This window comes from Oncorhynchus mykiss, chromosome 22 (assembly GCF_057628025.1).
Source record: "Oncorhynchus mykiss isolate SJ-2025 chromosome 22, ASM5762802v1, whole genome shotgun sequence".
Classification (NCBI taxonomy): Eukaryota; Metazoa; Chordata; class Actinopteri; order Salmoniformes; family Salmonidae; genus Oncorhynchus; species Oncorhynchus mykiss.
In genome coordinates this window covers 2,374,442-2,398,809 of record NC_143043.1, presented here as the reverse complement: position 1 = coordinate 2,398,809, position 24,368 = coordinate 2,374,442, and the positions used below count along the sequence as shown (strand labels likewise).

At 49.9% G+C, this 24,368-nt stretch overlaps 41 non-coding genes and 1 pseudogene across 41 annotated transcripts; all 42 read left to right on the top strand.

Moving 5' to 3' along the window:
- The first annotated feature begins 150 nt into the window (after positions 1-150).
- On the top strand, positions 151-341 carry LOC149972739 (U2 spliceosomal RNA). The gene has a single exon (XR_016490795.1). It is a non-coding gene; the product is annotated as a U2 spliceosomal RNA (small nuclear RNA).
- Positions 342-767: 426 nt separating this feature from the next.
- On the top strand, positions 768-884 carry LOC149972738 (U5 spliceosomal RNA). Its single transcript, XR_016490755.1, has one exon. It is a non-coding gene; the product is annotated as a U5 spliceosomal RNA (small nuclear RNA).
- Positions 885-1,136: 252 nt separating this feature from the next.
- On the top strand, positions 1,137-1,327 carry LOC149972737 (U2 spliceosomal RNA). The gene has a single exon (XR_016490794.1). It is a non-coding gene; the product is annotated as a U2 spliceosomal RNA (small nuclear RNA).
- A 392-nt stretch (positions 1,328-1,719) lies between these two features.
- LOC149972736 (U5 spliceosomal RNA) lies at positions 1,720-1,836 on the top strand. The gene has a single exon (XR_016490754.1). It is a non-coding gene; the product is annotated as a U5 spliceosomal RNA (small nuclear RNA).
- A 252-nt stretch (positions 1,837-2,088) lies between these two features.
- On the top strand, positions 2,089-2,279 carry LOC149972735 (U2 spliceosomal RNA). The gene has a single exon (XR_016490793.1). It is a non-coding gene; the product is annotated as a U2 spliceosomal RNA (small nuclear RNA).
- Positions 2,280-2,698: 419 nt separating this feature from the next.
- On the top strand, positions 2,699-2,815 carry LOC149972734 (U5 spliceosomal RNA). Its single transcript, XR_016490837.1, has one exon. It is a non-coding gene; the product is annotated as a U5 spliceosomal RNA (small nuclear RNA).
- A 252-nt stretch (positions 2,816-3,067) lies between these two features.
- On the top strand, positions 3,068-3,258 carry LOC149972733 (U2 spliceosomal RNA). Its single transcript, XR_016490792.1, has one exon. It is a non-coding gene; the product is annotated as a U2 spliceosomal RNA (small nuclear RNA).
- A 419-nt stretch (positions 3,259-3,677) lies between these two features.
- Positions 3,678-3,794, top strand: LOC149972732 (U5 spliceosomal RNA). The gene has a single exon (XR_016490836.1). It is a non-coding gene; the product is annotated as a U5 spliceosomal RNA (small nuclear RNA).
- Positions 3,795-4,046: 252 nt separating this feature from the next.
- LOC149972731 (U2 spliceosomal RNA) lies at positions 4,047-4,237 on the top strand. Its single transcript, XR_016490791.1, has one exon. It is a non-coding gene; the product is annotated as a U2 spliceosomal RNA (small nuclear RNA).
- Positions 4,238-4,656: 419 nt separating this feature from the next.
- On the top strand, positions 4,657-4,773 carry LOC149972730 (U5 spliceosomal RNA). Its single transcript, XR_016490835.1, has one exon. It is a non-coding gene; the product is annotated as a U5 spliceosomal RNA (small nuclear RNA).
- Positions 4,774-5,025: 252 nt separating this feature from the next.
- LOC149972729 (U2 spliceosomal RNA) lies at positions 5,026-5,216 on the top strand. The gene has a single exon (XR_016490790.1). It is a non-coding gene; the product is annotated as a U2 spliceosomal RNA (small nuclear RNA).
- Positions 5,217-5,631: 415 nt separating this feature from the next.
- On the top strand, positions 5,632-5,748 carry LOC149972728 (U5 spliceosomal RNA). Its single transcript, XR_016490834.1, has one exon. It is a non-coding gene; the product is annotated as a U5 spliceosomal RNA (small nuclear RNA).
- A 252-nt stretch (positions 5,749-6,000) lies between these two features.
- On the top strand, positions 6,001-6,191 carry LOC149972727 (U2 spliceosomal RNA). Its single transcript, XR_016490789.1, has one exon. It is a non-coding gene; the product is annotated as a U2 spliceosomal RNA (small nuclear RNA).
- A 419-nt stretch (positions 6,192-6,610) lies between these two features.
- Positions 6,611-6,727, top strand: LOC149972726 (U5 spliceosomal RNA). The gene has a single exon (XR_016490833.1). It is a non-coding gene; the product is annotated as a U5 spliceosomal RNA (small nuclear RNA).
- Positions 6,728-6,979: 252 nt separating this feature from the next.
- On the top strand, positions 6,980-7,170 carry LOC149972725 (U2 spliceosomal RNA). Its single transcript, XR_016490788.1, has one exon. It is a non-coding gene; the product is annotated as a U2 spliceosomal RNA (small nuclear RNA).
- A 419-nt stretch (positions 7,171-7,589) lies between these two features.
- On the top strand, positions 7,590-7,706 carry LOC149972724 (U5 spliceosomal RNA). Its single transcript, XR_016490832.1, has one exon. It is a non-coding gene; the product is annotated as a U5 spliceosomal RNA (small nuclear RNA).
- A 252-nt stretch (positions 7,707-7,958) lies between these two features.
- Positions 7,959-8,149, top strand: LOC149972723 (U2 spliceosomal RNA). The gene has a single exon (XR_016490787.1). It is a non-coding gene; the product is annotated as a U2 spliceosomal RNA (small nuclear RNA).
- A 419-nt stretch (positions 8,150-8,568) lies between these two features.
- Positions 8,569-8,685, top strand: LOC149972722 (U5 spliceosomal RNA). Its single transcript, XR_016490831.1, has one exon. It is a non-coding gene; the product is annotated as a U5 spliceosomal RNA (small nuclear RNA).
- Positions 8,686-8,937: 252 nt separating this feature from the next.
- Positions 8,938-9,128, top strand: LOC149972721 (U2 spliceosomal RNA). Its single transcript, XR_016490786.1, has one exon. It is a non-coding gene; the product is annotated as a U2 spliceosomal RNA (small nuclear RNA).
- A 417-nt stretch (positions 9,129-9,545) lies between these two features.
- Positions 9,546-9,662, top strand: LOC149972720 (U5 spliceosomal RNA). Its single transcript, XR_016490830.1, has one exon. It is a non-coding gene; the product is annotated as a U5 spliceosomal RNA (small nuclear RNA).
- Positions 9,663-9,914: 252 nt separating this feature from the next.
- LOC149972719 (U2 spliceosomal RNA) lies at positions 9,915-10,105 on the top strand. Its single transcript, XR_016490785.1, has one exon. It is a non-coding gene; the product is annotated as a U2 spliceosomal RNA (small nuclear RNA).
- Positions 10,106-10,524: 419 nt separating this feature from the next.
- On the top strand, positions 10,525-10,641 carry LOC149972718 (U5 spliceosomal RNA). The gene has a single exon (XR_016490829.1). It is a non-coding gene; the product is annotated as a U5 spliceosomal RNA (small nuclear RNA).
- A 252-nt stretch (positions 10,642-10,893) lies between these two features.
- Positions 10,894-11,084, top strand: LOC149972717 (U2 spliceosomal RNA). Its single transcript, XR_016490784.1, has one exon. It is a non-coding gene; the product is annotated as a U2 spliceosomal RNA (small nuclear RNA).
- A 419-nt stretch (positions 11,085-11,503) lies between these two features.
- LOC149972716 (U5 spliceosomal RNA) lies at positions 11,504-11,620 on the top strand. The gene has a single exon (XR_016490828.1). It is a non-coding gene; the product is annotated as a U5 spliceosomal RNA (small nuclear RNA).
- A 252-nt stretch (positions 11,621-11,872) lies between these two features.
- On the top strand, positions 11,873-12,063 carry LOC149972715 (U2 spliceosomal RNA). Its single transcript, XR_016490783.1, has one exon. It is a non-coding gene; the product is annotated as a U2 spliceosomal RNA (small nuclear RNA).
- A 419-nt stretch (positions 12,064-12,482) lies between these two features.
- LOC149972714 (U5 spliceosomal RNA) lies at positions 12,483-12,599 on the top strand. Its single transcript, XR_016490827.1, has one exon. It is a non-coding gene; the product is annotated as a U5 spliceosomal RNA (small nuclear RNA).
- A 252-nt stretch (positions 12,600-12,851) lies between these two features.
- LOC149972713 (U2 spliceosomal RNA) lies at positions 12,852-13,042 on the top strand. The gene has a single exon (XR_016490782.1). It is a non-coding gene; the product is annotated as a U2 spliceosomal RNA (small nuclear RNA).
- A 415-nt stretch (positions 13,043-13,457) lies between these two features.
- On the top strand, positions 13,458-13,574 carry LOC149972712 (U5 spliceosomal RNA). The gene has a single exon (XR_016490826.1). It is a non-coding gene; the product is annotated as a U5 spliceosomal RNA (small nuclear RNA).
- A 252-nt stretch (positions 13,575-13,826) lies between these two features.
- LOC149972711 (U2 spliceosomal RNA) lies at positions 13,827-14,017 on the top strand. The gene has a single exon (XR_016490781.1). It is a non-coding gene; the product is annotated as a U2 spliceosomal RNA (small nuclear RNA).
- A 416-nt stretch (positions 14,018-14,433) lies between these two features.
- LOC149972710 (U5 spliceosomal RNA) lies at positions 14,434-14,550 on the top strand. Its single transcript, XR_016490825.1, has one exon. It is a non-coding gene; the product is annotated as a U5 spliceosomal RNA (small nuclear RNA).
- Positions 14,551-14,802: 252 nt separating this feature from the next.
- LOC149972709 (U2 spliceosomal RNA) lies at positions 14,803-14,993 on the top strand. Its single transcript, XR_016490780.1, has one exon. It is a non-coding gene; the product is annotated as a U2 spliceosomal RNA (small nuclear RNA).
- Positions 14,994-15,410: 417 nt separating this feature from the next.
- Positions 15,411-15,527, top strand: LOC149972708 (U5 spliceosomal RNA). The gene has a single exon (XR_016490824.1). It is a non-coding gene; the product is annotated as a U5 spliceosomal RNA (small nuclear RNA).
- Positions 15,528-15,779: 252 nt separating this feature from the next.
- Positions 15,780-15,970, top strand: LOC149972707 (U2 spliceosomal RNA). Its single transcript, XR_016490779.1, has one exon. It is a non-coding gene; the product is annotated as a U2 spliceosomal RNA (small nuclear RNA).
- A 417-nt stretch (positions 15,971-16,387) lies between these two features.
- Positions 16,388-16,504, top strand: LOC149972706 (U5 spliceosomal RNA). Its single transcript, XR_016490823.1, has one exon. It is a non-coding gene; the product is annotated as a U5 spliceosomal RNA (small nuclear RNA).
- A 252-nt stretch (positions 16,505-16,756) lies between these two features.
- Positions 16,757-16,947, top strand: LOC149972705 (U2 spliceosomal RNA). Its single transcript, XR_016490778.1, has one exon. It is a non-coding gene; the product is annotated as a U2 spliceosomal RNA (small nuclear RNA).
- A 417-nt stretch (positions 16,948-17,364) lies between these two features.
- On the top strand, positions 17,365-17,481 carry LOC149972704 (U5 spliceosomal RNA). Its single transcript, XR_016490822.1, has one exon. It is a non-coding gene; the product is annotated as a U5 spliceosomal RNA (small nuclear RNA).
- A 252-nt stretch (positions 17,482-17,733) lies between these two features.
- LOC149972703 (U2 spliceosomal RNA) lies at positions 17,734-17,924 on the top strand. Its single transcript, XR_016490777.1, has one exon. It is a non-coding gene; the product is annotated as a U2 spliceosomal RNA (small nuclear RNA).
- A 415-nt stretch (positions 17,925-18,339) lies between these two features.
- On the top strand, positions 18,340-18,456 carry LOC149972702 (U5 spliceosomal RNA). The gene has a single exon (XR_016490821.1). It is a non-coding gene; the product is annotated as a U5 spliceosomal RNA (small nuclear RNA).
- Positions 18,457-18,708: 252 nt separating this feature from the next.
- Positions 18,709-18,899, top strand: LOC118945569 (U2 spliceosomal RNA). The gene has a single exon (XR_005040685.2). It is a non-coding gene; the product is annotated as a U2 spliceosomal RNA (small nuclear RNA).
- A 415-nt stretch (positions 18,900-19,314) lies between these two features.
- LOC149972701 (U5 spliceosomal RNA) lies at positions 19,315-19,431 on the top strand. The gene has a single exon (XR_016490820.1). It is a non-coding gene; the product is annotated as a U5 spliceosomal RNA (small nuclear RNA).
- Positions 19,432-21,856: 2,425 nt separating this feature from the next.
- LOC149972700 (U2 spliceosomal RNA) lies at positions 21,857-22,033 on the top strand (annotated as a pseudogene).
- Positions 22,034-22,448: 415 nt separating this feature from the next.
- LOC118945659 (U5 spliceosomal RNA) lies at positions 22,449-22,565 on the top strand. The gene has a single exon (XR_005040774.1). It is a non-coding gene; the product is annotated as a U5 spliceosomal RNA (small nuclear RNA).
- Positions 22,566-24,368: the final 1,803 nt, after the last annotated feature.

Genomic DNA, 24,368 nt, shown 5'->3' with positions numbered 1-24,368 from the left:
GGAAACGGTGGGTGGTTGGGTGGGTGGTTGAGTGAGTGAGTGAGTGAGTGGGGGTTGGAGGGAGAGAGGAGCTGGCTTTTGCCAACCCACCCGCTGAGGTCTGTCGAGACCCCCGGGGGTCCGGCGGTTTCAGGGTTCCATTTGTGGGTTATCGCTTCTCGGCCTTTTGGCTCAGATCAAGTGTAGTATCTGTTCTTATCAGTTTAATATCTGATACGTCCCCCATCGGGGGACTACATATTAAATGGATTTTTCGAACAGGGAGTCGGAAATGGGGCTTGCTCCGTCCGCTCCACGCATCGACCCGGTATTGCAGTACCTCCGGGAACGGTGCAACACTTTTCTCCCGTTGTCAAGGAAAAATGCACATTCACAAAGCTATGTAAACAGCTGGCTAGCTAGCTAGCTAGCTGGCTAGCAGAAGAAGAGAAGGAAAGAAACATTCAAACTGAAAGAAAGGCGAAGCGCTCTTCAATGGGGTCCCCCGTTTCCCGCCATTTTACTTAAAAAAAAAAAAAAAAAAAAAAAAAAAAATTTGGGGCCAGGATTGTGTGTGTGTGTGTGTGTCTCTCTCTCTCTCTCTCTCTCTCTCTCTCTCTCTCTCTCTCTCTCTCTCTCTCTCTCTCTGTGCCTCTGTGTCTGTGACCTTTCTTTTTATCCACAGACAGCCCTCGAAAACTTGGAAGAGTGGGTTCCGGGAGCACCCGCGGGAACCCTGCCTAGAGTGCACAGAGTGTGTCTCGGGCCCCGACCTCTTGACTTCCATATGACTCTGGTTTCTCTTCATTACGCACAAGCCTTTCGCCTTTTACTAAAGACTTCCGTGGAGAGGAACACTTACGAGTTCAACGTATTTTTGGAGCGGCTTTGCTTCTTGCAGAGCCCGGTATCTTGTTTCAAGAGAAATTGACAGAGATGGGCCAGGATAGTGACTTAAAGACGCATTAGCGACTTTTTCCAAAAAACACCTGCCTGTTTGTTTCCAGGGAAACGGTGGGTGGGTGGTTGGGTGGGTGGTTGAGTGAGTGAGTGAGTGGGGGTTGGAGGGAGAGAGGAGCTGGCTTTTGCCAACCCACCCGCTGAGGTCTGTCGAGACCCCCGGGGGTCCGGCGGTTTCAGGGTTCCATTTGTGGGTTATCGCTTCTCGGCCTTTTGGCTCAGATCAAGTGTAGTATCTGTTCTTATCAGTTTAATATCTGATACGTCCCCCATCGGGGGACTACATATTAAATGGATTTTTCGAACAGGGAGTCGGAAATGGGGCTTGCTCCGTCCGCTCCACGCATCGACCCGGTATTGCAGTACCTCCGGGAACGGTGCAACACTTTTCTCCCGTTGTCAAGGAAAAATGCACATTCACAAAGCTATGTAAACAGCTGGCTAGCTAGCTAGCTAGCTGGCTAGCAGAAGAAGAGAAGGAAAGAAACATTCAAACTGAAAGAAAGGCGAAGCGCTCTTCAATGGGGTCCCCCGTTTCCCGCCATTTTACTTAAAAAAAAAAAAAAATTTGGGGCCAGGATTGTGTGTGTGTGTCTCTCTCTCTCTCTCTCTCTCTCTCTCTCTCTCTCTCTCTCTCTCTGTGCCTCTGTGTCTGTGACCTTTCTTTTTATCCACAGACAGCCCTCGAAAACTTGGAAGAGTGGGTTCCGGGAGCACCCGCGGGAACCCTGCCTAGAGTGCACAGAGTGTGTCTCGGGCCCCGACCTCTTGACTTCCATATGACTCTGGTTTCTCTTCATTACGCACAAGCCTTTCGCCTTTTACTAAAGACTTCCGTGGAGAGGAACACTTACGAGTTCAACGTATTTTTGGAGCGGCTTTGCTTCTTGCAGAGCCCGGTATCTTGTTTCAAGAGAAATTGACAGAGATGGGCCAGGATAGTGACTTAAAGACGCATTAGCGACTTTTTCCAAAAAACACCTGCCTGTTTGTTTCCAGGGAAACGGTGGGTGGGTGGTTGGGTGGGTGGTTGAGTGAGTGAGTGAGTGGGGGTTGGAGGGAGAGAGGAGCTGGCTTTTGCCAACCCACCCGCTGAGGTCTGTCGAGACCCCCGGGGGTCCGGCGGTTTCAGGGTTCCATTTGTGGGTTATCGCTTCTCGGCCTTTTGGCTCAGATCAAGTGTAGTATCTGTTCTTATCAGTTTAATATCTGATACGTCCCCCATCGGGGGACTACATATTAAATGGATTTTTCGAACAGGGAGTCGGAAATGGGGCTTGCTCCGTCCGCTCCACGCATCGACCCGGTATTGCAGTACCTCCGGGAACGGTGCAACACTTTTCTCCCGTTGTCAAGGAAAAATGCACATTCACAAAGCTATGTAAACAGCTGGCTAGCTAGCTAGCTGGCTAGCAGAAGAAGAGAAGGAAAGAAACATTCAAACTGAAAGAAAGGCGAAGCGCTCTTCAATGGGGTCCCCCGTTTCCCGCCATTTTACTTAAAAAAAAAAAAAAAAAAAAAAAAAAAATTTGGGGCCAGGATTGTGTGTGTGTGTGTGTGTCTCTCTCTCTCTCTCTCTCTCTCTCTCTCTCTCTCTCTCTCTCTCTCTCTCTCTCTCTGTGCCTCTGTGTCTGTGACCTTTCTTTTTATCCACAGACAGCCCTCGAAAACTTGGAAGAGTGGGTTCCGGGAGCACCCGCGGGAACCCTGCCTAGAGTGCACAGAGTGTGTCTCGGGCCCCGACCTCTTGACTTCCATATGACTCTGGTTTCTCTTCATTACGCACAAGCCTTTCGCCTTTTACTAAAGACTTCCGTGGAGAGGAACACTTACGAGTTCAACGTATTTTTGGAGCGGCTTTGCTTCTTGCAGAGCCCGGTATCTTGTTTCAAGAGAAATTGACAGAGATGGGCCAGGATAGTGACTTAAAGACGCATTAGCGACTTTTTCCAAAAAACACCTGCCTGTTTGTTTCCAGGGAAACGGTGGGTGGTTGGGTGGGTGGTTGAGTGAGTGAGTGAGTGAGTGGGGGTTGGAGGGAGAGAGGAGCTGGCTTTTGCCAACCCACCCGCTGAGGTCTGTCGAGACCCCCGGGGGTCCGGCGGTTTCAGGGTTCCATTTGTGGGTTATCGCTTCTCGGCCTTTTGGCTCAGATCAAGTGTAGTATCTGTTCTTATCAGTTTAATATCTGATACGTCCCCCATCGGGGGACTACATATTAAATGGATTTTTCGAACAGGGAGTCGGAAATGGGGCTTGCTCCGTCCGCTCCACGCATCGACCCGGTATTGCAGTACCTCCGGGAACGGTGCAACACTTTTCTCCCGTTGTCAAGGAAAAATGCACATTCACAAAGCTATGTAAACAGCTGGCTAGCTAGCTAGCTGGCTAGCAGAAGAAGAGAAGGAAAGAAACATTCAAACTGAAAGAAAGGCGAAGCGCTCTTCAATGGGGTCCCCCGTTTCCCGCCATTTTACTTAAAAAAAAAAAAAAAAAAAAAAAAAAAATTTGGGGCCAGGATTGTGTGTGTGTGTGTGTGTCTCTCTCTCTCTCTCTCTCTCTCTCTCTCTCTCTCTCTCTCTCTCTCTCTCTCTCTCTGTGCCTCTGTGTCTGTGACCTTTCTTTTTATCCACAGACAGCCCTCGAAAACTTGGAAGAGTGGGTTCCGGGAGCACCCGCGGGAACCCTGCCTAGAGTGCACAGAGTGTGTCTCGGGCCCCGACCTCTTGACTTCCATATGACTCTGGTTTCTCTTCATTACGCACAAGCCTTTCGCCTTTTACTAAAGACTTCCGTGGAGAGGAACACTTACGAGTTCAACGTATTTTTGGAGCGGCTTTGCTTCTTGCAGAGCCCGGTATCTTGTTTCAAGAGAAATTGACAGAGATGGGCCAGGATAGTGACTTAAAGACGCATTAGCGACTTTTTCCAAAAAACACCTGCCTGTTTGTTTCCAGGGAAACGGTGGGTGGTTGGGTGGGTGGTTGAGTGAGTGAGTGAGTGAGTGGGGGTTGGAGGGAGAGAGGAGCTGGCTTTTGCCAACCCACCCGCTGAGGTCTGTCGAGACCCCCGGGGGTCCGGCGGTTTCAGGGTTCCATTTGTGGGTTATCGCTTCTCGGCCTTTTGGCTCAGATCAAGTGTAGTATCTGTTCTTATCAGTTTAATATCTGATACGTCCCCCATCGGGGGACTACATATTAAATGGATTTTTCGAACAGGGAGTCGGAAATGGGGCTTGCTCCGTCCGCTCCACGCATCGACCCGGTATTGCAGTACCTCCGGGAACGGTGCAACACTTTTCTCCCGTTGTCAAGGAAAAATGCACATTCACAAAGCTATGTAAACAGCTGGCTAGCTAGCTAGCTGGCTAGCAGAAGAAGAGAAGGAAAGAAACATTCAAACTGAAAGAAAGGCGAAGCGCTCTTCAATGGGGTCCCCCGTTTCCCGCCATTTTACTTAAAAAAAAAAAAAAAAAAAAAAAAAAAATTTGGGGCCAGGATTGTGTGTGTGTGTGTGTGTCTCTCTCTCTCTCTCTCTCTCTCTCTCTCTCTCTCTCTCTCTCTCTCTCTCTCTCTCTGTGCCTCTGTGTCTGTGACCTTTCTTTTTATCCACAGACAGCCCTCGAAAACTTGGAAGAGTGGGTTCCGGGAGCACCCGCGGGAACCCTGCCTAGAGTGCACAGAGTGTGTCTCGGGCCCCGACCTCTTGACTTCCATATGACTCTGGTTTCTCTTCATTACGCACAAGCCTTTCGCCTTTTACTAAAGACTTCCGTGGAGAGGAACACTTACGAGTTCAACGTATTTTTGGAGCGGCTTTGCTTCTTGCAGAGCCCGGTATCTTGTTTCAAGAGAAATTGACAGAGATGGGCCAGGATAGTGACTTAAAGACGCATTAGCGACTTTTTCCAAAAAACACCTGCCTGTTTGTTTCCAGGGAAACGGTGGGTGGTTGGGTGGGTGGTTGAGTGAGTGAGTGAGTGAGTGGGGGTTGGAGGGAGAGAGGAGCTGGCTTTTGCCAACCCACCCGCTGAGGTCTGTCGAGACCCCCGGGGGTCCGGCGGTTTCAGGGTTCCATTTGTGGGTTATCGCTTCTCGGCCTTTTGGCTCAGATCAAGTGTAGTATCTGTTCTTATCAGTTTAATATCTGATACGTCCCCCATCGGGGGACTACATATTAAATGGATTTTTCGAACAGGGAGTCGGAAATGGGGCTTGCTCCGTCCGCTCCACGCATCGACCCGGTATTGCAGTACCTCCGGGAACGGTGCAACACTTTTCTCCCGTTGTCAAGGAAAAATGCACATTCACAAAGCTATGTAAACAGCTGGCTAGCTAGCTAGCTGGCTAGCAGAAGAAGAGAAGGAAAGAAACATTCAAACTGAAAGAAAGGCGAAGCGCTCTTCAATGGGGTCCCCCGTTTCCCGCCATTTTACTTAAAAAAAAAAAAAAAAAAAAAAAAAAAATTTGGGGCCAGGATTGTGTGTGTGTGTGTGTGTCTCTCTCTCTCTCTCTCTCTCTCTCTCTCTCTCTCTCTCTCTCTCTCTCTCTCTGTGCCTCTGTGTCTGTGACCTTTCTTTTTATCCACAGACAGCCCTCGAAAACTTGGAAGAGTGGGTTCCGGGAGCACCCGCGGGAACCCTGCCTAGAGTGCACAGAGTGTGTCTCGGGCCCCGACCTCTTGACTTCCATATGACTCTGGTTTCTCTTCATTACGCACAAGCCTTTCGCCTTTTACTAAAGACTTCCGTGGAGAGGAACACTTACGAGTTCAACGTATTTTTGGAGCGGCTTTGCTTCTTGCAGAGCCCGGTATCTTGTTTCAAGAGAAATTGACAGAGATGGGCCAGGATAGTGACTTAAAGACGCATTAGCGACTTTTTCCAAAAAACACCTGCCTGTTTGTTTCCAGGGAAACGGTGGGTGGTTGGGTGGGTGGTTGAGTGAGTGAGTGAGTGAGTGGGGGTTGGAGGGAGAGAGGAGCTGGCTTTTGCCAACCCACCCGCTGAGGTCTGTCGAGACCCCCGGGGGTCCGGCGGTTTCAGGGTTCCATTTGTGGGTTATCGCTTCTCGGCCTTTTGGCTCAGATCAAGTGTAGTATCTGTTCTTATCAGTTTAATATCTGATACGTCCCCCATCGGGGGACTACATATTAAATGGATTTTTCGAACAGGGAGTCGGAAATGGGGCTTGCTCCGTCCGCTCCACGCATCGACCCGGTATTGCAGTACCTCCGGGAACGGTGCAACACTTTTCTCCCGTTGTCAAGGAAAAATGCACATTCACAAAGCTATGTAAACAGCTGGCTAGCTAGCTAGCTGGCTAGCAGAAGAAGAGAAGGAAAGAAACATTCAAACTGAAAGAAAGGCGAAGCGCTCTTCAATGGGGTCCCCCGTTTCCCGCCATTTTACTTAAAAAAAAAAAAAAAAAAAAAAAAAAAATTTGGGGCCAGGATTGTGTGTGTGTGTGTGTGTCTCTCTCTCTCTCTCTCTCTCTCTCTCTCTCTCTCTCTCTCTCTCTCTCTCTCTCTCTGTGCCTCTGTGTCTGTGACCTTTCTTTTTATCCACAGACAGCCCTCGAAAACTTGGAAGAGTGGGTTCCGGGAGCACCCGCGGGAACCCTGCCTAGAGTGCACAGAGTGTGTCTCGGGCCCCGACCTCTTGACTTCCATATGACTCTGGTTTCTCTTCATTACGCACAAGCCTTTCGCCTTTTACTAAAGACTTCCGTGGAGAGGAACACTTACGAGTTCAACGTATTTTTGGAGCGGCTTTGCTTCTTGCAGAGCCCGGTATCTTGTTTCAAGAGAAATTGACAGAGATGGGCCAGGATAGTGACTTAAAGACGCATTAGCGACTTTTTCCAAAAAACACCTGCCTGTTTGTTTCCAGGGAAACGGTGGGTGGTTGGGTGGGTGGTTGAGTGAGTGAGTGAGTGAGTGGGGGTTGGAGGGAGAGAGGAGCTGGCTTTTGCCAACCCACCCGCTGAGGTCTGTCGAGACCCCCGGGGGTCCGGCGGTTTCAGGGTTCCATTTGTGGGTTATCGCTTCTCGGCCTTTTGGCTCAGATCAAGTGTAGTATCTGTTCTTATCAGTTTAATATCTGATACGTCCCCCATCGGGGGACTACATATTAAATGGATTTTTCGAACAGGGAGTCGGAAATGGGGCTTGCTCCGTCCGCTCCACGCATCGACCCGGTATTGCAGTACCTCCGGGAACGGTGCAACACTTTTCTCCCGTTGTCAAGGAAAAATGCACATTCACAAAGCTATGTAAACAGCTGGCTAGCTAGCTAGCTGGCTAGCAGAAGAAGAGAAGGAAAGAAACATTCAAACTGAAAGAAAGGCGAAGCGCTCTTCAATGGGGTCCCCCGTTTCCCGCCATTTTACTTAAAAAAAAAAAAAAAAAAAAAAAAAAAATTTGGGGCCAGGATTGTGTGTGTGTGTGTGTGTCTCTCTCTCTCTCTCTCTCTCTCTCTCTCTCTCTCTCTCTCTCTCTCTCTCTCTCTCTGTGCCTCTGTGTCTGTGACCTTTCTTTTTATCCACAGACAGCCCTCGAAAACTTGGAAGAGTGGGTTCCGGGAGCACCCGCGGGAACCCTGCCTAGAGTGCACAGAGTGTGTCTCGGGCCCCGACCTCTTGACTTCCATATGACTCTGGTTTCTCTTCATTACGCACAAGCCTTTCGCCTTTTACTAAAGACTTCCGTGGAGAGGAACACTTACGAGTTCAACGTATTTTTGGAGCGGCTTTGCTTCTTGCAGAGCCCGGTATCTTGTTTCAAGAGAAATTGACAGAGATGGGCCAGGATAGTGACTTAAAGACGCATTAGCGACTTTTTCCAAAAAACACCTGCCTGTTTGTTTCCAGGGAAACGGTGGGTGGTTGGGTGGGTGGTTGAGTGAGTGAGTGAGTGAGTGGGGGTTGGAGGGAGAGAGGAGCTGGCTTTTGCCAACCCACCCGCTGAGGTCTGTCGAGACCCCCGGGGGTCCGGCGGTTTCAGGGTTCCATTTGTGGGTTATCGCTTCTCGGCCTTTTGGCTCAGATCAAGTGTAGTATCTGTTCTTATCAGTTTAATATCTGATACGTCCCCCATCGGGGGACTACATATTAAATGGATTTTTCGAACAGGGAGTCGGAAATGGGGCTTGCTCCGTCCGCTCCACGCATCGACCCGGTATTGCAGTACCTCCGGGAACGGTGCAACACTTTTCTCCCGTTGTCAAGGAAAAATGCACATTCACAAAGCTATGTAAACAGCTGGCTAGCTAGCTAGCTGGCTAGCAGAAGAAGAGAAGGAAAGAAACATTCAAACTGAAAGAAAGGCGAAGCGCTCTTCAATGGGGTCCCCCGTTTCCCGCCATTTTACTTAAAAAAAAAAAAAAAAAAAAAAAAAAAATTTGGGGCCAGGATTGTGTGTGTGTGTGTGTGTCTCTCTCTCTCTCTCTCTCTCTCTCTCTCTCTCTCTCTCTCTCTCTCTCTCTCTCTCTGTGCCTCTGTGTCTGTGACCTTTCTTTTTATCCACAGACAGCCCTCGAAAACTTGGAAGAGTGGGTTCCGGGAGCACCCGCGGGAACCCTGCCTAGAGTGCACAGAGTGTGTCTCGGGCCCCGACCTCTTGACTTCCATATGACTCTGGTTTCTCTTCATTACGCACAAGCCTTTCGCCTTTTACTAAAGACTTCCGTGGAGAGGAACACTTACGAGTTCAACGTATTTTTGGAGCGGCTTTGCTTCTTGCAGAGCCCGGTATCTTGTTTCAAGAGAAATTGACAGAGATGGGCCAGGATAGTGACTTAAAGACGCATTAGCGACTTTTTCCAAAAAACACCTGCCTGTTTGTTTCCAGGGAAACGGTGGGTGGTTGGGTGGGTGGTTGAGTGAGTGAGTGAGTGAGTGGGGGTTGGAGGGAGAGAGGAGCTGGCTTTTGCCAACCCACCCGCTGAGGTCTGTCGAGACCCCCGGGGGTCCGGCGGTTTCAGGGTTCCATTTGTGGGTTATCGCTTCTCGGCCTTTTGGCTCAGATCAAGTGTAGTATCTGTTCTTATCAGTTTAATATCTGATACGTCCCCCATCGGGGGACTACATATTAAATGGATTTTTCGAACAGGGAGTCGGAAATGGGGCTTGCTCCGTCCGCTCCACGCATCGACCCGGTATTGCAGTACCTCCGGGAACGGTGCAACACTTTTCTCCCGTTGTCAAGGAAAAATGCACATTCACAAAGCTATGTAAACAGCTGGCTAGCTAGCTAGCTGGCTAGCAGAAGAAGAGAAGGAAAGAAACATTCAAACTGAAAGAAAGGCGAAGCGCTCTTCAATGGGGTCCCCCGTTTCCCGCCATTTTACTTAAAAAAAAAAAAAAAAAAAAAAAAAAAATTTGGGGCCAGGATTGTGTGTGTGTGTGTGTGTCTCTCTCTCTCTCTCTCTCTCTCTCTCTCTCTCTCTCTCTCTCTCTCTCTCTCTCTGTGCCTCTGTGTCTGTGACCTTTCTTTTTATCCACAGACAGCCCTCGAAAACTTGGAAGAGTGGGTTCCGGGAGCACCCGCGGGAACCCTGCCTAGAGTGCACAGAGTGTGTCTCGGGCCCCGACCTCTTGACTTCCATATGACTCTGGTTTCTCTTCATTACGCACAAGCCTTTCGCCTTTTACTAAAGACTTCCGTGGAGAGGAACACTTACGAGTTCAACGTATTTTTGGAGCGGCTTTGCTTCTTGCAGAGCCCGGTATCTTGTTTCAAGAGAAATTGACAGAGATGGGCCAGGATAGTGACTTAAAGACGCATTAGCGACTTTTTCCAAAAAACACCTGCCTGTTTGTTTCCAGGGAAACGGTGGGTGGTTGGGTGGGTGGTTGAGTGAGTGAGTGAGTGAGTGGGGGTTGGAGGGAGAGAGGAGCTGGCTTTTGCCAACCCACCCGCTGAGGTCTGTCGAGACCCCCGGGGGTCCGGCGGTTTCAGGGTTCCATTTGTGGGTTATCGCTTCTCGGCCTTTTGGCTCAGATCAAGTGTAGTATCTGTTCTTATCAGTTTAATATCTGATACGTCCCCCATCGGGGGACTACATATTAAATGGATTTTTCGAACAGGGAGTCGGAAATGGGGCTTGCTCCGTCCGCTCCACGCATCGACCCGGTATTGCAGTACCTCCGGGAACGGTGCAACACTTTTCTCCCGTTGTCAAGGAAAAATGCACATTCACAAAGCTATGTAAACAGCTGGCTAGCTAGCTAGCTGGCTAGCAGAAGAAGAGAAGGAAAGAAACATTCAAACTGAAAGAAAGGCGAAGCGCTCTTCAATGGGGTCCCCCGTTTCCCGCCATTTTACTTAAAAAAAAAAAAAAAAAAAAAAAAAAAATTTGGGGCCAGGATTGTGTGTGTGTGTGTGTGTCTCTCTCTCTCTCTCTCTCTCTCTCTCTCTCTCTCTCTCTCTCTCTCTCTCTCTCTCTGTGCCTCTGTGTCTGTGACCTTTCTTTTTATCCACAGACAGCCCTCGAAAACTTGGAAGAGTGGGTTCCGGGAGCACCCGCGGGAACCCTGCCTAGAGTGCACAGAGTGTGTCTCGGGCCCCGACCTCTTGACTTCCATATGACTCTGGTTTCTCTTCATTACGCACAAGCCTTTCGCCTTTTACTAAAGACTTCCGTGGAGAGGAACACTTACGAGTTCAACGTATTTTTGGAGCGGCTTTGCTTCTTGCAGAGCCCGGTATCTTGTTTCAAGAGAAATTGACAGAGATGGGCCAGGATAGTGACTTAAAGACGCATTAGCGACTTTTTCCAAAAAACACCTGCCTGTTTGTTTCCAGGGAAACGGTGGGTGGTTGGGTGGGTGGTTGAGTGAGTGAGTGAGTGAGTGGGGGTTGGAGGGAGAGAGGAGCTGGCTTTTGCCAACCCACCCGCTGAGGTCTGTCGAGACCCCCGGGGGTCCGGCGGTTTCAGGGTTCCATTTGTGGGTTATCGCTTCTCGGCCTTTTGGCTCAGATCAAGTGTAGTATCTGTTCTTATCAGTTTAATATCTGATACGTCCCCCATCGGGGGACTACATATTAAATGGATTTTTCGAACAGGGAGTCGGAAATGGGGCTTGCTCCGTCCGCTCCACGCATCGACCCGGTATTGCAGTACCTCCGGGAACGGTGCAACACTTTTCTCCCGTTGTCAAGGAAAAATGCACATTCACAAAGCTATGTAAACAGCTGGCTAGCTAGCTAGCTGGCTAGCAGAAGAAGAGAAGGAAAGAAACATTCAAACTGAAAGAAAGGCGAAGCGCTCTTCAATGGGGTCCCCCGTTTCCCGCCATTTTACTTAAAAAAAAAAAAAAAAAAAAAAAAAAAATTTGGGGCCAGGATTGTGTGTGTGTGTGTGTGTCTCTCTCTCTCTCTCTCTCTCTCTCTCTCTCTCTCTCTCTCTCTCTCTCTCTCTCTCTGTGCCTCTGTGTCTGTGACCTTTCTTTTTATCCACAGACAGCCCTCGAAAACTTGGAAGAGTGGGTTCCGGGAGCACCCGCGGGAACCCTGCCTAGAGTGCACAGAGTGTGTCTCGGGCCCCGACCTCTTGACTTCCATATGACTCTGGTTTCTCTTCATTACGCACAAGCCTTTCGCCTTTTACTAAAGACTTCCGTGGAGAGGAACACTTACGAGTTCAACGTATTTTTGGAGCGGCTTTGCTTCTTGCAGAGCCCGGTATCTTGTTTCAAGAGAAATTGACAGAGATGGGCCAGGATAGTGACTTAAAGACGCATTAGCGACTTTTTCCAAAAAACACCTGCCTGTTTGTTTCCAGGGAAACGGTGGGTGGTTGGGTGGGTGGTTGAGTGAGTGAGTGAGTGAGTGGGGGTTGGAGGGAGAGAGGAGCTGGCTTTTGCCAACCCACCCGCTGAGGTCTGTCGAGACCCCCGGGGGTCCGGCGGTTTCAGGGTTCCATTTGTGGGTTATCGCTTCTCGGCCTTTTGGCTCAGATCAAGTGTAGTATCTGTTCTTATCAGTTTAATATCTGATACGTCCCCCATCGGGGGACTACATATTAAATGGATTTTTCGAACAGGGAGTCGGAAATGGGGCTTGCTCCGTCCGCTCCACGCATCGACCCGGTATTGCAGTACCTCCGGGAACGGTGCAACACTTTTCTCCCGTTGTCAAGGAAAAATGCACATTCACAAAGCTATGTAAACAGCTGGCTAGCTAGCTAGCTGGCTAGCAGAAGAAGAGAAGGAAAGAAACATTCAAACTGAAAGAAAGGCGAAGCGCTCTTCAATGGGGTCCCCCGTTTCCCGCCATTTTACTTAAAAAAAAAAAAAAAAAAAAAAAAAAAATTTGGGGCCAGGATTGTGTGTGTGTGTGTGTGTCTCTCTCTCTCTCTCTCTCTCTCTCTCTCTCTCTCTCTCTCTCTCTCTCTCTCTCTCTGTGCCTCTGTGTCTGTGACCTTTCTTTTTATCCACAGACAGCCCTCGAAAACTTGGAAGAGTGGGTTCCGGGAGCACCCGCGGGAACCCTGCCTAGAGTGCACAGAGTGTGTCTCGGGCCCCGACCTCTTGACTTCCATATGACTCTGGTTTCTCTTCATTACGCACAAGCCTTTCGCCTTTTACTAAAGACTTCCGTGGAGAGGAACACTTACGAGTTCAACGTATTTTTGGAGCGGCTTTGCTTCTTGCAGAGCCCGGTATCTTGTTTCAAGAGAAATTGACAGAGATGGGCCAGGATAGTGACTTAAAGACGCATTAGCGACTTTTTCCAAAAAACACCTGCCTGTTTGTTTCCAGGGAAACGGTGGGTGGTTGGGTGGGTGGTTGAGTGAGTGAGTGAGTGAGTGGGGGTTGGAGGGAGAGAGGAGCTGGCTTTTGCCAACCCACCCGCTGAGGTCTGTCGAGACCCCCGGGGGTCCGGCGGTTTCAGGGTTCCATTTGTGGGTTATCGCTTCTCGGCCTTTTGGCTCAGATCAAGTGTAGTATCTGTTCTTATCAGTTTAATATCTGATACGTCCCCCATCGGGGGACTACATATTAAATGGATTTTTCGAACAGGGAGTCGGAAATGGGGCTTGCTCCGTCCGCTCCACGCATCGACCCGGTATTGCAGTACCTCCGGGAACGGTGCAACACTTTTCTCCCGTTGTCAAGGAAAAATGCACATTCACAAAGCTATGTAAACAGCTGGCTAGCTAGCTAGCTGGCTAGCAGAAGAAGAGAAGGAAAGAAACATTCAAACTGAAAGAAAGGCGAAGCGCTCTTCAATGGGGTCCCCCGTTTCCCGCCATTTTACTTAAAAAAAAAAAAAAAAAAAAAAAAAAAATTTGGGGCCAGGATTGTGTGTGTGTGTGTGTGTCTCTCTCTCTCTCTCTCTCTCTCTCTCTCTCTCTCTCTCTCTCTCTCTCTCTCTGTGCCTCTGTGTCTGTGACCTTTCTTTTTATCCACAGACAGCCCTCGAAAACTTGGAAGAGTGGGTTCCGGGAGCACCCGCGGGAACCCTGCCTAGAGTGCACAGAGTGTGTCTCGGGCCCCGACCTCTTGACTTCCATATGACTCTGGTTTCTCTTCATTACGCACAAGCCTTTCGCCTTTTACTAAAGACTTCCGTGGAGAGGAACACTTACGAGTTCAACGTATTTTTGGAGCGGCTTTGCTTCTTGCAGAGCCCGGTATCTTGTTTCAAGAGAAATTGACAGAGATGGGCCAGGATAGTGACTTAAAGACGCATTAGCGACTTTTTCCAAAAAACACCTGCCTGTTTGTTTCCAGGGAAACGGTGGGTGGTTGGGTGGGTGGTTGAGTGAGTGAGTGAGTGAGTGGGGGTTGGAGGGAGAGAGGAGCTGGCTTTTGCCAACCCACCCGCTGAGGTCTGTCGAGACCCCCGGGGGTCCGGCGGTTTCAGGGTTCCATTTGTGGGTTATCGCTTCTCGGCCTTTTGGCTCAGATCAAGTGTAGTATCTGTTCTTATCAGTTTAATATCTGATACGTCCCCCATCGGGGGACTACATATTAAATGGATTTTTCGAACAGGGAGTCGGAAATGGGGCTTGCTCCGTCCGCTCCACGCATCGACCCGGTATTGCAGTACCTCCGGGAACGGTGCAACACTTTTCTCCCGTTGTCAAGGAAAAATGCACATTCACAAAGCTATGTAAACAGCTGGCTAGCTAGCTAGCTGGCTAGCAGAAGAAGAGAAGGAAAGAAACATTCAAACTGAAAGAAAGGCGAAGCGCTCTTCAATGGGGTCCCCCGTTTCCCGCCATTTTACTTAAAAAAAAAAAAAAAAAAAAAAAAAAATTTGGGGCCAGGATTGTGTGTGTGTGTGTGTGTCTCTCTCTCTCTCTCTCTCTCTCTCTCTCTCTCTCTCTCTCTCTCTCTCTCTCTCTGTGCCTCTGTGTCTGTGACCTTTCTTTTTATCCACAGACAGCCCTCGAAAACTTGGAAGAGTGGGTTCCGGGAGCACCCGCGGGAACCCTGCCTAGAGTGCACAGAGTGTGTCTCGGGCCCCGACCTCTTGACTTCCATATGACTCTGGTTTCTCTTCATTACGCACAAGCCTTTCGCCTTTTACTAAAGACTTCCGTGGAGAGGAACACTTACGAGTTCAACGTATTTTTGGAGCGGCTTTGCTTCTTGCAGAGCCCGGTATCTTGTTTCAAGAGAAATTGACAGAGATGGGCCAGGATAGTGACTTAAAGACGCATTAGCGACTTTTTCCAAAAAACACCTGCCTGTTTGTTTCCAGGGAAACGGTGGGTGGTTGGGTGGGTGGTTGAGTGAGTGAGTGAGTGAGTGGGGGTTGGAGGGAGAGAGGAGCTGGCTTTTGCCAACCCACCCGCTGAGGTCTGTCGAGACCCCCGGGGGTCCGGCGGTTTCAGGGTTCCATTTGTGGGTTATCGCTTCTCGGCCTTTTGGCTCAGATCAAGTGTAGTATCTGTTCTTATCAGTTTAATATCTGATACGTCCCCCATCGGGGGACTACATATTAAATGGATTTTTCGAACAGGGAGTCGGAAATGGGGCTTGCTCCGTCCGCTCCACGCATCGACCCGGTATTGCAGTACCTCCGGGAACGGTGCAACACTTTTCTCCCGTTGTCAAGGAAAAATGCACATTCACAAAGCTATGTAAACAGCTGGCTAGCTAGCTAGCTGGCTAGCAGAAGAAGAGAAGGAAAGAAACATTCAAACTGAAAGAAAGGCGAAGCGCTCTTCAATGGGGTCCCCCGTTTCCCGCCATTTTACTTAAAAAAAAAAAAAAAAAAAAAAAAAAAATTTGGGGCCAGGATTGTGTGTGTGTGTGTGTGTCTCTCTCTCTCTCTCTCTCTCTCTCTCTCTCTCTCTCTCTCTCTCTCTCTCTCTCTGTGCCTCTGTGTCTGTGACCTTTCTTTTTATCCACAGACAGCCCTCGAAAACTTGGAAGAGTGGGTTCCGGGAGCACCCGCGGGAACCCTGCCTAGAGTGCACAGAGTGTGTCTCGGGCCCCGACCTCTTGACTTCCATATGACTCTGGTTTCTCTTCATTACGCACAAGCCTTTCGCCTTTTACTAAAGACTTCCGTGGAGAGGAACACTTACGAGTTCAACGTATTTTTGGAGCGGCTTTGCTTCTTGCAGAGCCCGGTATCTTGTTTCAAGAGAAATTGACAGAGATGGGCCAGGATAGTGACTTAAAGACGCATTAGCGACTTTTTCCAAAAAACACCTGCCTGTTTGTTTCCAGGGAAACGGTGGGTGGTTGGGTGGGTGGTTGAGTGAGTGAGTGAGTGAGTGGGGGTTGGAGGGAGAGAGGAGCTGGCTTTTGCCAACCCACCCGCTGAGGTCTGTCGAGACCCCCGGGGGTCCGGCGGTTTCAGGGTTCCATTTGTGGGTTATCGCTTCTCGGCCTTTTGGCTCAGATCAAGTGTAGTATCTGTTCTTATCAGTTTAATATCTGATACGTCCCCCATCGGGGGACTACATATTAAATGGATTTTTCGAACAGGGAGTCGGAAATGGGGCTTGCTCCGTCCGCTCCACGCATCGACCCGGTATTGCAGTACCTCCGGGAACGGTGCAACACTTTTCTCCCGTTGTCAAGGAAAAATGCACATTCACAAAGCTATGTAAACAGCTGGCTAGCTAGCTAGCTGGCTAGCAGAAGAAGAGAAGGAAAGAAACATTCAAACTGAAAGAAAGGCGAAGCGCTCTTCAATGGGGTCCCCCGTTTCCCGCCATTTTACTTAAAAAAAAAAAAAAAAAAAAAAAAAAAATTTGGGGCCAGGATTGTGTGTGTGTGTGTGTGTCTCTCTCTCTCTCTCTCTCTCTCTCTCTCTCTCTCTCTCTCTCTCTCTCTCTCTCTGTGCCTCTGTGTCTGTGACCTTTCTTTTTATCCACAGACAGCCCTCGAAAACTTGGAAGAGTGGGTTCCGGGAGCACCCGCGGGAACCCTGCCTAGAGTGCACAGAGTGTGTCTCGGGCCCCGACCTCTTGACTTCCATATGACTCTGGTTTCTCTTCATTACGCACAAGCCTTTCGCCTTTTACTAAAGACTTCCGTGGAGAGGAACACTTACGAGTTCAACGTATTTTTGGAGCGGCTTTGCTTCTTGCAGAGCCCGGTATCTTGTTTCAAGAGAAATTGACAGAGATGGGCCAGGATAGTGACTTAAAGACGCATTAGCGACTTTTTCCAAAAAACACCTGCCTGTTTGTTTCCAGGGAAACGGTGGGTGGTTGGGTGGGTGGTTGAGTGAGTGAGTGAGTGAGTGGGGGTTGGAGGGAGAGAGGAGCTGGCTTTTGCCAACCCACCCGCTGAGGTCTGTCGAGACCCCCGGGGGTCCGGCGGTTTCAGGGTTCCATTTGTGGGTTATCGCTTCTCGGCCTTTTGGCTCAGATCAAGTGTAGTATCTGTTCTTATCAGTTTAATATCTGATACGTCCCCCATCGGGGGACTACATATTAAATGGATTTTTCGAACAGGGAGTCGGAAATGGGGCTTGCTCCGTCCGCTCCACGCATCGACCCGGTATTGCAGTACCTCCGGGAACGGTGCAACACTTTTCTCCCGTTGTCAAGGAAAAATGCACATTCACAAAGCTATGTAAACAGCTGGCTAGCTAGCTAGCTGGCTAGCAGAAGAAGAGAAGGAAAGAAACATTCAAACTGAAAGAAAGGCGAAGCGCTCTTCAATGGGGTCCCCCGTTTCCCGCCATTTTACTTAAAAAAAAAAAAAAAAAAAAAAAAAAAATTTGGGGCCAGGATTGTGTGTGTGTGTGTGTGTCTCTCTCTCTCTCTCTCTCTCTCTCTCTCTCTCTCTCTCTCTCTCTCTCTCTCTCTGTGCCTCTGTGTCTGTGACCTTTCTTTTTATCCACAGACAGCCCTCGAAAACTTGGAAGAGTGGGTTCCGGGAGCACCCGCGGGAACCCTGCCTAGAGTGCACAGAGTGTGTCTCGGGCCCCGACCTCTTGACTTCCATATGACTCTGGTTTCTCTTCATTACGCACAAGCCTTTCGCCTTTTACTAAAGACTTCCGTGGAGAGGAACACTTACGAGTTCAACGTATTTTTGGAGCGGCTTTGCTTCTTGCAGAGCCCGGTATCTTGTTTCAAGAGAAATTGACAGAGATGGGCCAGGATAGTGACTTAAAGACGCATTAGCGACTTTTTCCAAAAAACACCTGCCTGTTTGTTTCCAGGGAAACGGTGGGTGGTTGGGTGGGTGGTTGAGTGAGTGAGTGAGTGAGTGGGGGTTGGAGGGAGAGAGGAGCTGGCTTTTGCCAACCCACCCGCTGAGGTCTGTCGAGACCCCCGGGGGTCCGGCGGTTTCAGGGTTCCATTTGTGGGTTATCGCTTCTCGGCCTTTTGGCTCAGATCAAGTGTAGTATCTGTTCTTATCAGTTTAATATCTGATACGTCCCCCATCGGGGGACTACATATTAAATGGATTTTTCGAACAGGGAGTCGGAAATGGGGCTTGCTCCGTCCGCTCCACGCATCGACCCGGTATTGCAGTACCTCCGGGAACGGTGCAACACTTTTCTCCCGTTGTCAAGGAAAAATGCACATTCACAAAGCTATGTAAACAGCTGGCTAGCTAGCTAGCTGGCTAGCAGAAGAAGAGAAGGAAAGAAACATTCAAACTGAAAGAAAGGCGAAGCGCTCTTCAATGGGGTCCCCCGTTTCCCGCCATTTTACTTAAAAAAAAAAAAAAAAAAAAAAAAAAAATTTGGGGCCAGGATTGTGTGTGTGTGTGTGTGTCTCTCTCTCTCTCTCTCTCTCTCTCTCTCTCTCTCTCTCTCTCTCTCTCTCTCTGTGCCTCTGTGTCTGTGACCTTTCTTTTTATCCACAGACAGCCCTCGAAAACTTGGAAGAGTGGGTTCCGGGAGCACCCGCGGGAACCCTGCCTAGAGTGCACAGAGTGTGTCTCGGGCCCCGACCTCTTGACTTCCATATGACTCTGGTTTCTCTTCATTACGCACAAGCCTTTCGCCTTTTACTAAAGACTTCCGTGGAGAGGAACACTTACGAGTTCAACGTATTTTTGGAGCGGCTTTGCTTCTTGCAGAGCCCGGTATCTTGTTTCAAGAGAAATTGACAGAGATGGGCCAGGATAGTGACTTAAAGACGCATTAGCGACTTTTTCCAAAAAACACCTGCCTGTTTGTTTCCAGGGAAACGGTGGGTGGTTGGGTGGGTGGTTGAGTGAGTGAGTGAGTGAGTGGGGGTTGGAGGGAGAGAGGAGCTGGCTTTTGCCAACCCACCCGCTGAGGTCTGTCGAGACCCCCGGGGGTCCGGCGGTTTCAGGGTTCCATTTGTGGGTTATCGCTTCTCGGCCTTTTGGCTCAGATCAAGTGTAGTATCTGTTCTTATCAGTTTAATATCTGATACGTCCCCCATCGGGGGACTACATATTAAATGGATTTTTCGAACAGGGAGTCGGAAATGGGGCTTGCTCCGTCCGCTCCACGCATCGACCCGGTATTGCAGTACCTCCGGGAACGGTGCAACACTTTTCTCCCGTTGTCAAGGAAAAATGCACATTCACAAAGCTATGTAAACAGCTGGCTAGCTAGCTAGCTGGCTAGCAGAAGAAGAGAAGGAAAGAAACATTCAAACTGAAAGAAAGGCGAAGCGCTCTTCAATGGGGTCCCCCGTTTCCCGCCATTTTACTTAAAAAAAAAAAAAAAAAAAAAAAAAAAATTTGGGGCCAGGATTGTGTGTGTGTGTGTGTGTCTCTCTCTCTCTCTCTCTCTCTCTCTCTCTCTCTCTCTCTCTCTCTCTCTCTCTGTGCCTCTGTGTCTGTGACCTTTCTTTTTATCCACAGACAGCCCTCGAAAACTTGGAAGAGTGGGTTCCGGGAGCACCCGCGGGAACCCTGCCTAGAGTGCACAGAGTGTGTCTCGGGCCCCGACCTCTTGACTTCCATATGACTCTGGTTTCTCTTCATTACGCACAAGCCTTTCGCCTTTTACTAAAGACTTCCGTGGAGAGGAACACTTACGAGTTCAACGTATTTTTGGAGCGGCTTTGCTTCTTGCAGAGCCCGGTATCTTGTTTCAAGAGAAATTGACAGAGATGGGCCAGGATAGTGACTTAAAGACGCATTAGCGACTTTTTCCAAAAAACACCTGCCTGTTTGTTTCCAGGGAAACGGTGGGTGGTTGGGTGGGTGGTTGAGTGAGTGAGTGAGTGAGTGGGGGTTGGAGGGAGAGAGGAGCTGGCTTTTGCCAACCCACCCGCTGAGGTCTGTCGAGACCCCCGGGGGTCCGGCGGTTTCAGGGTTCCATTTGTGGGTTATCGCTTCTCGGCCTTTTGGCTCAGATCAAGCTTGGTACCGAGGTGCCCCAGAGCTCGCTGAGTCAGAAGGTCGGAGATAGGAGGGCGGTAAAGGTTTGGACAGATTCCTGTGTCAAAGGGTTTGTTGGTTTTTTCAGTGGCTTCCTTTTGGAGAGCTTTTTTCCTTTTTCCTTAATTGAATTTTCTTTTTTGGAAATGGCGCGTAGCGAGACGGTACCGGTAATTGGGCTCAGTAATACAGTGAGGTTTAAATGGAGGAACCAAGAGATCGAGCCATTGGGAAGGGAGACCTTCGGAAGGATAATTGTGATGGGGGTACTAAAACTCGAGGTGAAGGAAGTACTATGCCTGCAAGACAACCCGAGGGAAGGAGCCTATGAAGTGACTCTATACACGGAGGTGAAACATGAAGAGATCATGAGGAGGGCAAGAGAGATGGAGAAGGAGGTACCTTTGTGCCATTATGAGGTGACTAGCCTGTCTAAGAATAATTTCAGGTTGGTCACAGTCAACATCTATAATCCACACGTGAAAGATGAGGACGTGAGGGCCTTTCTGGGGAGATACCTGGATAGCGTCTCCTCCTCAAGGCATGTAATAGATTCCATGGGCTTTTGGAATGGGAGGAGATGTTTCCAGGCTCTCCTCAGAGAGGACCCGAGGGGATTGGGTGGATACCTCCATCCTCCGGCAATGTTCTCCCTGGGGGCTGACAGGGGGACATTGTTTTATGCCCGTCAGCCTCCGTTCTGCAGGCGGTGTATGGCCTATGGCCATATCCTGGCCTCGTGTAACACCAGGAGATGCAGGTTCTGTGGATCGGAAGAGCACGAGGCCAGGGACTGTGCCGAGCCGAAGAAATGCCACGGGTGTGGTTCGGAAGCGCACCTGTGGCGGGACTGCCCGGCTCGGCGGAGGTCATACACGTCTGCAGCTGGGGGGGGAGCGAGAACGGAGGATGGGGGAAGAAGAGAGGAGCAGGAAGAAGGGGGTGAAAGGACTGCACAGAAGGAGTCGGAGGGTGGAGGAAGGCGAGAAAGAGAGGAGCCGGAAGAAGGTGGCGGAAGGGCTGAACAGAAGGAGAAGGAGTCGGAGGGAGGAGGAGGAAAAGAGGAGGAGAGAGCTGGGACAGAGAAAGAGGACGGGAGGGAAGAAGAGGAGGACGAGGCAGAAGGAGAGGTGGTCGGGACAGAAGAAGAGGTGGCCGGGATGGAAGGAGAAGGAGTCGGAACAGAGGTTGGGAAGGAGGTTGAAGGAGAAAAGGGAAAGAAAAAGAAGAAGAAGACTGCGACGAGGATGGAGGAGAGTGAGGAGATGGTGAGAGTCGAGAGACCAGAGGAGACAACAGTGGAGAGAAAGGAGGTGGAGGAGGGTTTGGAGAAGGAACCGGAAGGAGAGACGGAAAGGAGAAGGGGGGTGAAGAATTGGGAGGGGAGTGGAGTGTCGAAGGAAAGGCTGGAGGAGTTGAGAGGGATGGTGAGGAATTTGGTAGAAAAGGAAATGGGAAAGGCAAAGGAGAAGGAAGGAACGGTGTGTGACGTGGGATATCAAAGTCCTTTGCTGAATGATCCTCCGTGCAAGAGGCCAAAGAAGGTGGTGGACAGCAGGTGGAGGAGGGGTGGTAAAAAGGGGGGGGGGGCAGTGCGGGGGGGTGGGGAGGTAGCGGGGCCCTCGTGGGCTCCGTCTTCCTCAACTTTTAAACCCCTCGCTGAGCTTGACCTCCCAGGGATGGCCCGAAGCTGGATGATGGAGGGAGAGTCGGACCTTCTCTTTGGGGATGTAGCGTCCCCGGTCCGGAGTCCGGAGGAGGGGGGGGTGATGGACTTGAGGGTGGGGCAGGTGCCGGGGGTTGTTGCTGTGTTCAGGGGAGGGGGGACGGTGGGAGAAGGGAGCAATGTAGGGTCACAGTTAGACGGGATAGAGAAGGGGAGCAATGGGTGAGTTTTTTTGTTGTAGAATAGGTGGGGTAAAAGTTAGCAGTTTTGGACAGATTTTTTGTGTTTGGTTGATAGAAGATATTTAAGTTAATGGGATAATGAAGATTATTGTTTGGTAATTTGGATTTGGTAAATAGTTTATTAGTTATGGAATGATTATTTGTAGTGTGGTGTATTTGGATATTTAAGTTGATGGAATTGTGAAAGTGTATTGTTTTGTTTTTGAAGATAATAAATATATTTTGTAAAAAAAAAAAAATCTGTTCTTATCAGTTTAATATCTGATACGTCCCCCATCGGGGGACTACATATTAAATGGATTTTTCGAACAGGGAGTCGGAAATGGGGCTTGCTCCGTCCGCTCCACGCATCGACCCGGTATTGCAGTACCTCCGGGAACGGTGCAACACTTTTCTCCCGTTGTCAAGGAAAAATGCACATTCACAAAGCTATGTAAACAGCTGGCTAGCTAGCTAGCTGGCTAGCAGAAGAAGAGAAGGAAAGAAACATTCAAACTGAAAGAAAGGCGAAGCGCTCTTCAATGGGGTCCCCCGTTTCCCGCCATTTTACTTAAAAAAAAAAAAAAAAAAAAAAAAAAAATTTGGGGCCAGGATTGTGTGTGTGTGTGTGTGTCTCTCTCTCTCTCTCTCTCTCTCTCTCTCTCTCTCTCTCTCTCTCTCTCTCTCTGTGCCTCTGTGTCTGTGACCTTTCTTTTTATCCACAGACAGCCCTCGAAAACTTGGAAGAGTGGGTTCCGGGAGCACCCGCGGGAACCCTGCCTAGAGTGCACAGAGTGTGTCTCGGGCCCCGACCTCTTGACTTCCATATGACTCTGGTTTCTCTTCATTACGCACAAGCCTTTCGCCTTTTACTAAAGACTTCCGTGGAGAGGAACACTTACGAGTTCAACGTATTTTTGGAGCGGCTTTGCTTCTTGCAGAGCCCGGTATCTTGTTTCAAGAGAAATTGACAGAGATGGGCCAGGATAGTGACTTAAAGACGCATTAGCGACTTTTTCCAAAAAACACCTGCCTGTTTGTTTCCAGGGAAACGGTGGGTGGTTGGGTGGGTGGTTGAGTGAGTGAGTGAGTGAGTGGGGGTTGGAGGGAGAGAGGAGCTGGCTTTTGCCAACCCACCCGCTGAGGTCTGTCGAGACCCCCGGGGGTCCGGCGGTTTCAGGGTTCCATTTGTGGGTTATCGCTTCTCGGCCTTTTGGCTCAGATCAAGCTTGGTACCGAGGTGCCCCAGAGCTCGCTGAGTCAGAAGGTCGGAGATAGGAGGGCGGTAAAGGTTTGGACAGATTCCTGTGTCAAAGGGTTTGTTGGTTTTTTCAGTGGCTTCCTTTTGGAGAGCTTTTTTCCTTTTTCCTTAATTGAATTTTCTTTTTTGGAAATGGCGCGTAGCGAGACGGTACCGGTAATTGGGCTCAGTAATACAGTGAGGTTTAAATGGAGGAACCAAGAGATCGAGCCATTGGGAAGGGAGACCTTCGGAAGGATAATTGTGATGGGGGTACTAAAACTCGAGGTGAAGGAAGTACTATGCCTGCAAGACAACCCGAGGGAAGGAGCCTATGAAGTGACTCTATACACGGAGGTGAAACATGAAGAGATCATGAGGAGGGCAAGAGAGATGGAGAAGGAGGTACCTTTGTGCCATTATGAGGTGACTAGCCTGTCTAAGAATAATTTCAGGTTGGTCACAGTCAACATCTATAATCCACACGTGAAAGATGAGGACGTGAGGGCCTTTCTGGGGAGATACCTGGATAGCGTCTCCTCCTCAAGGCATGTAATAGATTCCATGGGCTTTTGGAATGGGAGGAGATGTTTCCAGGCTCTCCTCAGAGAGGACCCGAGGGGATTGGGTGGATACCTCCATCCTCCGGCAATGTTCTCCCTGGGGGCTGACAGGGGGACATTGTTTTATGCCCGTCAGCCTCCGTTCTGCAGGCGGTGTATGGCCTATGGCCATATCCTGGCCTCGTGTAACACCAGGAGATGCAGGTTCTGTGGATCGGAAGAGCACGAGGCCAGGGACTGTGCCGAGCCGAAGAAATGCCACGGGTGTGGTTCGGAAGCGCACCTGTGGCGGGACTGCCCGGCTCGGCGGAGGTCATACACGTCTGCAGCTGGGGGGGGAGCGAGAACGGAGGATGGGGGAAGAAGAGAGGAGCAGGAAGAAGGGGGTGAAAGGACTGCACAGAAGGAGTCGGAGGGTGGAGGAAGGCGAGAAAGAGAGGAGCCGGAAGAAGGTGGCGGAAGGGCTGAACAGAAGGAGAAGGAGTCGGAGGGAGGAGGAGGAAAAGAGGAGGAGAGAGCTGGGACAGAGAAAGAGGACGGGAGGGAAGAAGAGGAGGACGAGGCAGAAGGAGAGGTGGTCGGGACAGAAGAAGAGGTGGCCGGGATGGAAGGAGAAGGAGTCGGAACAGAGGTTGGGAAGGAGGTTGAAGGAGAAAAGGGAAAGAAAAAGAAGAAGAAGACTGCGACGAGGATGGAGGAGAGTGAGGAGATGGTGAGAGTCGAGAGACCAGAGGAGACAACAGTGGAGAGAAAGGAGGTGGAGGAGGGTTTGGAGAAGGAACCGGAAGGAGAGACGGAAAGGAGAAGGGGGGTGAAGAATTGGGAGGGGAGTGGAGTGTCGAAGGAAAGGCTGGAGGAGTTGAGAGGGATGGTGAGGAATTTGGTAGAAAAGGAAATGGGAAAGGCAAAGGAGAAGGAAGGAACGGTGTGTGACGTGGGATATCA